Genomic DNA, 11,477 nt, shown 5'->3' with positions numbered 1-11,477 from the left:
AACAGACATTAACTTGAGGAAGAAATTTCTGTGGATCCACATTTGGAGCACAGATTTGTATGGTAATGAATCACAAGAACTGTGGAACAACCGGAAAATCAAATCATTTGGGATATGGTACTGTAGGAAGATGTTACAATTTTGTGGACTGAGAAAAGAGATGAGGTACTTCTCCGTAAAACCGACTGAGAGACGAACAATGATAAGAATAATGTAGGACACGTGTTAGGACATGTGGAAACAACTTCCATCGTTCTAGAGTGAGCTGTCAAGGGTGAAAATTGTAGGGAAGTGAGAGATTGGAGTGTATGTAACAAATAATTAACGATGTTGGGTGGACGTGTTACTCTGAGACGAAGAGATTGGCACAGGAGAGGAATGTGTGAAGCGCTGCATCAAACCAAACGGAAAAGAAATGACCAAAAAAAGTATCGCCTCAGACATATTTTGTACTTGTGGACTTGCCGCCTTGGAGGAAACGACAGGAACCAAATTACGATCATTCATGGGCGTTGTTATTACTGAAGGAACATCGAATTGTATGCCAAAAAGTACACATTGATGTATCTCAACGTCAATATTGTTTGGCTGCGTGGGATACGTGAATTCTGTCAACGCATTGGGAAGGATAAAGAGTGACATAATGTGCTGGACTGTATCCGAGTTTTGTAGCAACTTGACAAGGTAACAGTAACGCCGCTACCATGCCGCTAAGACGTGGAGACCAGCTGCAATACCAGTAGTTGATCGCAGCGCCCAAGTTTCAAACCAGTTTCCCACTCCGCAGCCACTGCCTGATTCGTAATACGAGATAGCTGAGCCTGCTCTGGTGCTGAATGATTATGCATACGAGCGACAGCTTTCCGCCAGTATCTGTCTTTACATAAACATTTCGCCATCCATCTAAATGAACTGCTGCGATATGTCTTCACCTTTTAGTTTTCTGAAACATTACTAGCGTGTAGTCTACACTTTTAGTTAATAGCAGTGCCGAACTAACCACTTTTGCTTTCTTTAGTAGCTATCCATGACGTTAATTTTCATCTCCAAGGCGCTGATGCTTATCGTGCCGAATTTTCCAGTATGGATCAGTAGTATTAATGTTGAAGGCCAGCTACTACTTGAAACTTCCTGGCAGATTAAAACTGTGTGCCGGACCGAGACTCGAATTCGGGACCTTTGCCTTTCGCCGGGAAGTGCTCTACCAACTGAGCTACCCAAGCACGACTCTCTCCCCGTCCTCACAGATTTACTTCTGCCAGGTCCTCGTCTTCTACTTACCAGACTTTACAGAAGCTTGGGTAGCTCAGTTCGTGCCGGCACGGTAGCTCAGGGTGTTCAGAAAATGGTTCAAATGGCTCTGAGCACTATGGGACAACATTTATGGTCATCAGTCCCCTAGAACTTATAAGTACTTAAACCCAACTAACCTAAGGACATCACACAACACGGAGCCATCACGAGGCAGCGAAAATCCCTGACGCCGTCGGGAATCGAACCCGGGAACCCGAGCGTGGGAAGCGAGATTGCTACCGCACGACCACGAAATGCGGGCCAGAGTGTTCGGTCAGAGGGTTAGCTACCCTCTGTAATACAAAAACTGAGTAAATAGATCAACAACGAACTTAAACGAATGTCTTACGACTTCCTCCACGAGCAGATGAAAAAAAAAAAAAAAAAAAATTGTAGAGCACTTGCCCGCGCAAGGCAAAGGTCCCGAGTTCGAGTCTCGGTCCGGCACACAGTTTTAATCTGCCAGGAAGTTTCATATCAGAGCACACTCCGCTGCAGAGTGAAAATCTCATTCTGGAAACATCCTCTAGGCTGTGGCTAAGCCATGTCTCCGCAATATCCTTTCTTTCAGGAGTGCTAGTTCTGAAAGGTTCGCAGGAGAGCTCCTGTAAAGATTTAAGTGAGTTTGAACTTTATGTTATAGACAGAGCGCGAACGATGGGACAGAGCATCTCCGAGGTAGCGATGAAGTGGTGATTTTCCCATACAACATTTCATGAGTGTACCGGGAATATCAGGAACACGCTAAAACATCAAATCTCCGACATCGCTGCAGCCGGAAAAAGGTCCTGAAAGAATGGGATCAACAACGACAGAACAGAGTCGTTCACAGAAGTGCAATCCGCAAATTGCTGGGGATTTCAATGTTCGGCCATCAACAGCGTGCGAACCATTCAACGAAACAACATCGATATGGGCTTTCGAATCCTAAGGCGCACTCGTGTACCTTTGATGACTGCACAACACAAAGCTTTACGCCTCACCTGGACCCATCAACACCGACACCGACAATGGACTGTTGATAACTGGAAACAAGTTGCCAAGTCTGGCAAGTTTCTTTTCAAATTCTAATGGACGTGTATTTGTAGGTGTTCAGATAGAGAGTAAGCTGTCGTGGAAAGCCCACGTTCAGGATCTTGGTCAAAGACTTAATACTGCCATTTTTACTATTCGAACGTTATCAGAAGTGCGTGATCTTTCGACACGAAAATTAGTCTATTTATTTTCATTCGCTTATTCCGTATAGTGTTATACATTGGGATAGCTCTTCCCATTCACAAAGGATATTTTTGGCTCAGAAATGGGTGGTTTCGGCAATAAGTGGTTTAAGTTCGCGAACCTCTTGTCGACCCCTGTTCACGAGTCTCGGTATTTTGACATTGGCTTCTCAATATATATATTCCTTACTGTCGTTTGTTGCTACCAATATTAGCTTATTCCCAACAATAAGCAGCTTTCACACGGTTAATATGTTGGTTGGTTGGTTGTTTGGGGGCAAGAGACCAAACAGCGAGGTCATCGGTCTCAATGGAAGGACGGGAAAGGAAGTCGGCCAGGCCCTTTCAAAGGATCCATCCCGGCATTTGCCTGGAGCGATTTAGGGAAATCACGGAAAACCTAAATCATGATCGCAGGACGCGGGATTGAACCGTCGTCCTCCCGAATGCGAGTCCAGTGTCACTCAGTTAATACTCGGACAGAAGTCAAACCTGCTTTTGGGTCGGACATCCTGAACTCTTGTGCAAAAAGGTGTGCAGTATACTGCTTCATCCATTTTCAATGAGCTACCACTCGAATTTAAAAATTTTTGCAGTAGTCCACGCGCTTTCAAATCGAAACAGAATAGATTCCTCATGGGTAACTCCTTGAAAAATAATTAAGCTGATTCTTATTGTATAAATGATTGCGTTTACGTAAAGTTATGGACTGACTTTTTTTCAGATTCATGAACATTTATTTTTATCTGTTATTACTTTTATGTTGTAACTTCATGTACTGACACGTTCCATGACCTTGGAGATTTGCTCCTCCATTTGGTCCTACGGAACTTGACGTGCAAATAAATAAAAATAAAATGGAGACACTCTCATGAATCCGTGGACCCTGCATGTCAGCAGGGTACTGTTCAAGCTGGTGGAGACTCTGAAATGGTTTGGGGAGTGTGCAATTGTAGTGATATGGGGCCCCTGATAAGTGTCGGTACGACTCTGACAGGTGACACGTATGTAAGCATTCACCTGAATCCACTCATGTTGATTGTGCATCCCGACGGACTTGAATTCCAGCAGGACAACGCGATACCCCACACGTCAGAATTGCTTTTGTTCCACTGACCACCAAACTCGACAAACATGAACATTACTGAGCATATCTCGGATGCCTTGCGACATGCTGCTCAGAAGAAATCTCCTCCCCATCGTACTCTTCCGGTCAGGAGTTCACTACACTCAGCTGGCGGCTACACGGGTAGCGGAGGCTGTGTGGCATGGACTGGGCGGTTTTTTAGGTTAGAAGGCCTCGGGAAAGTGCGGGATGGGCTGCAATGTCAAAGGGTGCTTGGCAATTACAGGACGTGCTTGGATCAAGGAACAGTCGGAATTATAGTTGTAAACTGTTGTAGTTGCGCTGGAAAAGTCCCTGAGCTTCAAGCGCTAATAGAAAGCACAGAAGCTGATATCGTTATAGGTACAGAAAGCTGGCTAAAGCCTGAAATAAGTTCTGCAGAAATTTTTACGAAGTCTCAGACGGTGTTCAGGAAAGATAGATTAGGCAGAATTGGTGGTGGAGTGTTGGTGTCTGTCAGTAGTGGTTTATCTTGTAGTGAAGTCGAAGTAGATACTCCGTGCGAATTGGTGTGGGTGGAGGTTATACTTAACAGCCGAATGAAGTTAATAATTGGCTCCTTCTACCGACCCCCAGACTCCGATGATACAGTTGCGGAACAGTTCAGAGAATGTTTGAGTCTCGTAACAAATAAATACCCCACTCATACGGTTATAGTTGGTGGGGACTTCAACCTACCCTCGGTATGTTGGCAAAAATACTTGTTCAAAACCGGTGGTAGGCAGAAAACGTCTTCCGAGATTGTCCTAAATGCATTCTCCGAAAATTATTTAGAGCAGTTAGTCCACGAACCCACGCGAATTGTAAATGGTTGCGAAAACACACTTGACCTCTTGGCCACAAACAATCCAGAGCTGATAGAGAGCATCATGACTGATACAGGGATTAGTGATCACAAGGTCATTGTAGCTAGGCTCAATACCATTTCTTCCAAATCCATCAGAAACAAACGCAAAATAATTTTATTTAAAAAAGCGGATAAAGTGCCACTAGAAGCCTTCCTAAAAGACAATTTCCATTCCTTCCGAACTGACTATGCGAATGTAGACGAGATGTGGCTCAAATTCAAAGATATAGTAGCAACAGCAATTGAGATATTCATACCTCATAAATTGGTAAGAGATGGAACGGATCCCCCGTGGTACACAAAAAAGGTCCGAACGCTGTTGCAGAGGCAACGGAAAAAGCATGCGAAGTTCAGAAGAACGCGAAATCCTGAAGATGGGCTAAAATTTACAGACGCGCGAAATTTGGCACGTACTTCGATGCGAGATGCCTTTAATAGGTTCCACAACGAAACATTGTCTCGAAATTTGGTAGAAAATCCGAAGAAATTCTGGTCGTATGTAAAGTACACAAGCGGCAAGACGCAGTCAATACCTTCGCTGCGCAGTGCCGATGGTGCTGTTATCGACGACTGTGCCGCTAAAGCGGAGTTATTGAACGCAGTTTTCCGAAATTCCTTCACCAGGGAAGACGAATGGAATATTCCAGAATTTGAAACACGAACATCTGCTAGCATGAGTTTCTTAGAAGTAGATACCTTAGGGGTTGCGAAGCAACTCAAATCGCTTGATACGGGCAAGTCTTCAGGTCCAGATTGTATACCGATTAGGTTCCTTTCAGATTACGCTGATACTATAGCTCCCTACTTAGCACTCATATACAACCGCTCGCTCACCGATAGATCTGTACCTACAGATTGGAAAATTGCGCAGGTCGCACCAGTGTTCAAGAAGGGTAGTAGGAGTAATCCATCGAACTACAGACCTATATCATTGACGTCGGTTTGCAGTAGGGTTTTGGAGCATATACTGTATTCAAACATTATGACTCACCTCGAAGAGAACGATCTATTGACACGTAATCAGCATGGCTTCAGAAAACATCGCTCTTGTGCAACGCCGCTAGCTCTTTATTCGCACGAAGTAATGGCCGCTATCGACAGGGGATCTCAAGTTGATTCCGTATTTCTAGATTTCCCGAAAGCTTTTGACACCGTTCCTCACAAGCGACATCTAATCAAGCTGCGGAGCTATGGGGTATCGTCTCAGTTGTGCGACTGGATTCGTGATTTCCTGTCAGGAAGGTCGCAGTTCGTAGTAATAGACGGCAAATCATCGAGTAAAACTGAAGTGATATCAGGTGTTCCCCAGGGAAGCGTCCTGGGACCTCTACTGTTCCTGATCTATATAAATGACCTGGGTGACAATCTGAGCAGTTCTCTTAGGTTGTTCGCAGATGATGCTGTAATTTACCGTCTAGTAAGGTCATCCGAAGACCAGTATCAGCTGCAAAGCGATTTAGAAAAGATTGCTGTATGGTGTGTCAGGTGGCAGTTGACGCTAAATAACGAAAAGTGTGAGATGATCCACATGAGTTCCAAAAGAAATCCGTTGGAATTCGATTACTCGATAAATAGTACAATTATCAAGGCTGTCAATTCAACTAAGTACCTGGGTGTTAAAATTACGAACAACTTCAGTTGGAAGGACCACATAGATAATATTGTCGGGAAGGCGAGCCAAAGGTTGCGTTTCAATGGCAGGACACTTAGAAGATGCAACAAGTCCACTAAAGAGACAGCTTACACTACACTCGTTCGTCCTCTGTTAGAATATTGCTGCGCGGTGTGGGATCCTTACCAGGTGGGATTGACGGAGGACATCGAGAGGGTGCAAAGAAGGGCAGCTCGTTTTGTATTATCGCGTTATAGAGGAGAGAGTGTGGCAGATATGATACACGAGTTGGGATGGAAGTCATTACAGCATAGACGTTTTTCGTCGCGGCGAGAGCTTTTTACGAAATTTCAGTCACCAACTTTCTCTTCTGAATGCGAAAATATTTTGTTGAGCCCAACCTACATAGGTAGGAATGATCATCAAAATAAAATAAGAGAAATCAGAGCTCGAACAGAAAGGTTTAGGTGTTCGTTTTTCCCGCTCGCTGTTCGGGAGTGGAATAGTAGAGAGATAGTATGATTGTGGTTCGATGAACCCTCTGCCAAGCACTTAAATGTGAATTGCAGAGTAGTCATGTAGATGTAGATGTACGGACAGCCCTTGCAGGATTCATTGGGTCAGTTCACTCAAGCACTATTTCGGGCATTAGTCGAGCCCATGCAATGTCGCGTTGAGACACTTTAGCGTGCTTCTAAGGCGGCTGTACCAATTTATTGGTCCTTTAAGTGTACTACTTACACGTCTACCATGACATTATCTACCATGATACAGCTGTTGAGAATTTTTCTGGGTTGTATGGCCGTGGTCCATGGAACTCTTCAATCCCTGTCGTTCCGTCCAAGCCCACTTTGGACATCTTCGGAGGTGCTCCTGGTTGTTCTGAGTCTTGCTCAGTCAGAAGCACCTCGAAAGATGTCCAACGTAACCTTGGGCGAAACGTCAGGGATTGAACAGTTCCATATACCACTGCCATACAACTCGGAAAAATTCTCAACAGTTTAAGCATCCAGTTGTGAAAGCCTTCATTGTGATCTAACATGATAGTTTTGGTGGCCCAGGTTATGGTGTGAGGACGCACGATAATGCATAGGTGTTGTTGTTGTAGCTGTGGTCTTCAGTCCTGAGACTGATTTGATGCAGCTCTCCATGCTAATCTATCCTGTGCAAGCTCCTTCATCTCTCAGTACCTAATGCAACCTACATCGTTCTGAATCTGCTTAATGTATTCATCTCTTGGTCTCCCTCTACGATTTTTACCCTCCACGCTGCCCTCCAATGCTAAATTTGTAATCGCTTCATGCCTCAGGACATGTCCTACTAGCCGATCCCTTCTTCTAGTCAAGTTGTGCCACAAGCTCCTCTTCTCCCCAACTCTATTCAATACCTCCTCATTAGTTACGTGATCTACCCACCTAATCTTCAACATTCGTCTGTGGCACCACATTTCGAAAACTGCTATTCTCCTTTTGTCCAAACTATTTATCGTAAATGTTTCACTTCCATACATGGCTACACTCCATACAAATACTTTCAGAAACGACTTCCTGACACTTAAATCTATACTCGATGTTAACAAATTTCTCTTCTTCAGAACGCTTTCCTTCCCATTGCTAGTCTTCATTTTATATCCTCTCTACTTCGACCATCATCAGTTATTTTGCTCCCCAAATAGCGAAACTCCTTTACTACTTTAAGTGTCTCATTTCCTAATCTAATTCCCTTAGCATCACCCGACTTAATTCGACTACATTCCACTATCCTTGTTTTGTTTTGGTTGATATTCATCTTATATCCTCCATTCCATTCAACTGCTCTTGCAAGTCGTTTGCTGTCTCTGACAGAATTACAATGTCATCGGCGTACCTCAAAGTTTTTATTTCTTCTCCATGGATTTTAATACCTACTCCGAATTTTTATTTTGTTTCCCTTACTACTTGCTCAATTTACAGATTGACTAACATCGGGGAGAGGCTACAACCCTTTCTCACTCCCTTTGCAACCACAGCTTCCTTTTCGTGCTCCTCGACTTTTATAACTTCCATCTGGTTTCTGTACAAATTGTAAATAGCCTTTCGCTCCCTGTATTTTACCCCAGACACCTTTAGAATTTGAAAGAGTGTATTCCAGTCAACATTGTCAAAAGCTTTCTCTAAGTCTACATATGCTAGAAATGGAGGTTTGCCTTTCGTTAATCTTTCTTCTAAGATAAGTCGTAGGGGCAGTATTGCCTCACGTGTTCCAACACTTCTACGAAATCCAAACTGATCTACCAAGAGGTCGGCTTCTATCAGTTTTTCCATTCGTCTGTAAATAATTCGTGTTAGTATTTCGCAGCTGTGACTTACTGAACTGATAGTGCGGTAATTTTCACATATGTCAACTCCTGCTTTCTTTGGGATTGGAATTATTATATTCTTCTTGAGGTCTAAGGGTATTTCGCCTGTCTGGTAAATCTTGCTCACCAGATGGAAGAGTTTTGTCAGGACTGGCTCTCCCAAGGCCGTCAGTGGTTCCAATGGAATGTTGTCTAGTCCCGGGGACTTGTTTCGACTCAGGTCTTTCAGTGCTCTGTCAAACTCTTCAGTATCGTATCACGCAGCATCTTCATCTACATCCTCTTCCATTTCCATAATATTGTCCTCAAGTACATCGCCCTTGTATAGACCCTCTATATACTCCTTCCACCTTTCTGCTTTCCTTTCTTTGCTTAGAACTGGGTTTCCATCTGAGCTCTTGATATTCATCCAAGTGCCTCTCTTTTCTCCAAAGGTCTCTTTAATTTTCCTGTAGGCTGTATCTGTCTTACCCCTAGTGAGATAAGCCTCCACATCCTTACATTTGTCCTCTAGACATGACTGCTTAGCCATTTTGCACTTAGTGTCGATCTCATTTTTGAGACGTTTGTATTCCTTTTTGCCTTCTTCATTTACTGCATTTTTATGTTTTCTCCTTTCATCAATTAAATTCAATATTTCTTCTGTTACCCAAGGATTTCTACTAGTCCTCATTGATCCTCTGCTACCTTCACTACTTTATCCCTCAGAGCTACCCATTCGTCTTCTGCTGTATTTCTTTCCCCCATTCCTGTCAATTGTTCCCTTATGCTCTCCCTGAAAATCTGTACAACCTCTGGTTTAGTCAGGTCCAGGTCCAGGTCCCATCTCCTTAAATTCCCACCTTTTTGCAATTTCTTCAGTTTTAATGTACAGTTCATAACCAATAGATTGTGGTCAGAGTCCACATCTGCCCCTGGAAATGTCCTACAATTTAAAACCTGGTTCCTAAATCTCTGTCTCACTATTATATAATCTATATGATATCTTTTAGTATGTCCGGGATTCTTCCATGTGTACAACAGCATAGGTGAACTGACCTTCATATCAATGAGTCTGTATACTCACCGGTCGACGTCATTGTAGTCCTACGCACCTTCCGCACTGCGTCTTTCGAAGCGTCCATCAGCCGCTGACTTCATTTCTATGCCTGACAATGCATCAAACAGCAGAGATGGAGACGTTCTTGGAACCAGAGAATGTTCGTCTTACAAACTGCCTTGTCCGTTTCCCTAATTTAAACCCAAATGAAATAGTACTCGATGCTTGTGGAGACATACTGCGGCACGTACACATGCAACAAATAGCATCTAGCGACGGTCAACCGAGCTCGTGGATGAAACGTCATAGGACACGAATTTCTTAAGGACCTTAAGGCCGGCATGGGTGCACGTTTCACGATAGTCATACATAACGGTCTTGCCGCAGTGGTAACAACGGTTCCCGTCGTATCACCGAAGTAAGGCGCTGTCGGGCTGGGCTTCCCGGCGGGGTCAGGGATTTTCTCTGCCTCGCGATGACTGGGTGTTGTGAGATGTCCTTAGGTTAGTTAGGTTTATGTAGTTCGAAGTTCTAGGGGTCTGATGACCATAGATGTTATGTCCCATGGTGCTCAGAGCCGTTTTTGAACCGCTGGCTACATTATTTTGACACAGACAACTGAAGCAGTCCAGAGTAAAAAATTGTCGAATAGCACTGGCGGCTGTCTTCTATAACGAGGGAATTGAAAAGTTGGTACAAAGCTACGACAGGTGTCTGAGCGGCGACTCTGTAGAGAAGTAACTGGAAGGTGTAGCTAACCGTTCCAAATAAAACGGTTTTGATTTCCACCGTGGTTCCCATTTCGCGACCTATCGTTCCTTACCTTCCAAATAGCCCTCGTATAGTCTTGGTGACCATATCCACCTCTACATACACTTTGTTGTTCCTCGGCACTACGGCATCTACCAGCAGAAAATTGCAACGTGTCACGCTAGCCGCAGTCCGCGTGCGTTGTTTGGACAGAACTAGGACGAGTTTAAGGACCTCCAATGGCTACCGAAGTCCCCGGATTTTTACCCAATTAAGAGTCTATGGAAACACCACGATCGGGCTGGTCGTGCCTTGTATACTCAAGCGAGAAATCCAGCACAGCAGGACACGGCATTGCAATCGGAATAACTCCACATACCTGTCACTACTTTTCATAAGCTTATACGCACTCTTCCTGCACGTCTCGCAGCTGTCCGCACCACAAAAATGGTTATTCAGGCTTTTACAGATGGTAACATCAACATGACCTGCCACTGTATAAAACTGTCACATTCAGTGTATATTCGTTAGCTTTAAAATGAGTTATATTTTGGCGTCGTTGAAATTTCTTATTGCATGCCTCACCAATGAAAAGCTAAAGTTTTTACAGTGGACGGTACTCCCACATCAGAGGTAAAAACACACTATGTGATCAAACGTATCCGGACTCCTTGCTGAAAATGACATATAGGTTCGTGACTCCCCCCCATCGGTAGTGCTGGAATTCAATATGGTATTGGCCCACCATTGATTTGGATGACAGCTTCCACTGTCATAGGGATACGTTCAATCTGGTGATGGAAGTTTTCTTGGGGAATGGCAGCCATGTCTTCACGGATTTCTGAACTGAGGAGAGGTATCGATGTCTGTCGGTGAGGCCTGGTACGAAGACGACGTTCCAAAACATCCCAAAGGTGTTCTATAGAATTAAGGTCAAGACTGTTTGCAGGCCAGTCCATTACAGGGATGTTACCGCCGCGTAACCTCTCCACCACAGGCTTCTCATTATGAACAGGTGCTCGATCGTGATGAAAGATGCAATCGGCAGTCTGCATTGCTGTTCAACAGTGGATGCAAGAAGGTACTTAAACCCTCAATGTAGGCCTCTGCTATGATAGTGCCACGCAAACCAATACGGGGTGCAAGCCCCCTCCATGAAAAAAACTACCACACCATAATACCATCGCCTCCGAATTTTTCTGTTGGTGCTACACACGCTGGCAGATGACGTTCACCGGGCATTCTCCATACCCAG

This window comes from Schistocerca gregaria, chromosome 9 (assembly GCF_023897955.1).
Source record: "Schistocerca gregaria isolate iqSchGreg1 chromosome 9, iqSchGreg1.2, whole genome shotgun sequence".
Taxonomy (NCBI): domain Eukaryota; kingdom Metazoa; phylum Arthropoda; class Insecta; order Orthoptera; family Acrididae; genus Schistocerca; species Schistocerca gregaria.
This window is presented reverse-complemented; position numbering follows the sequence as displayed.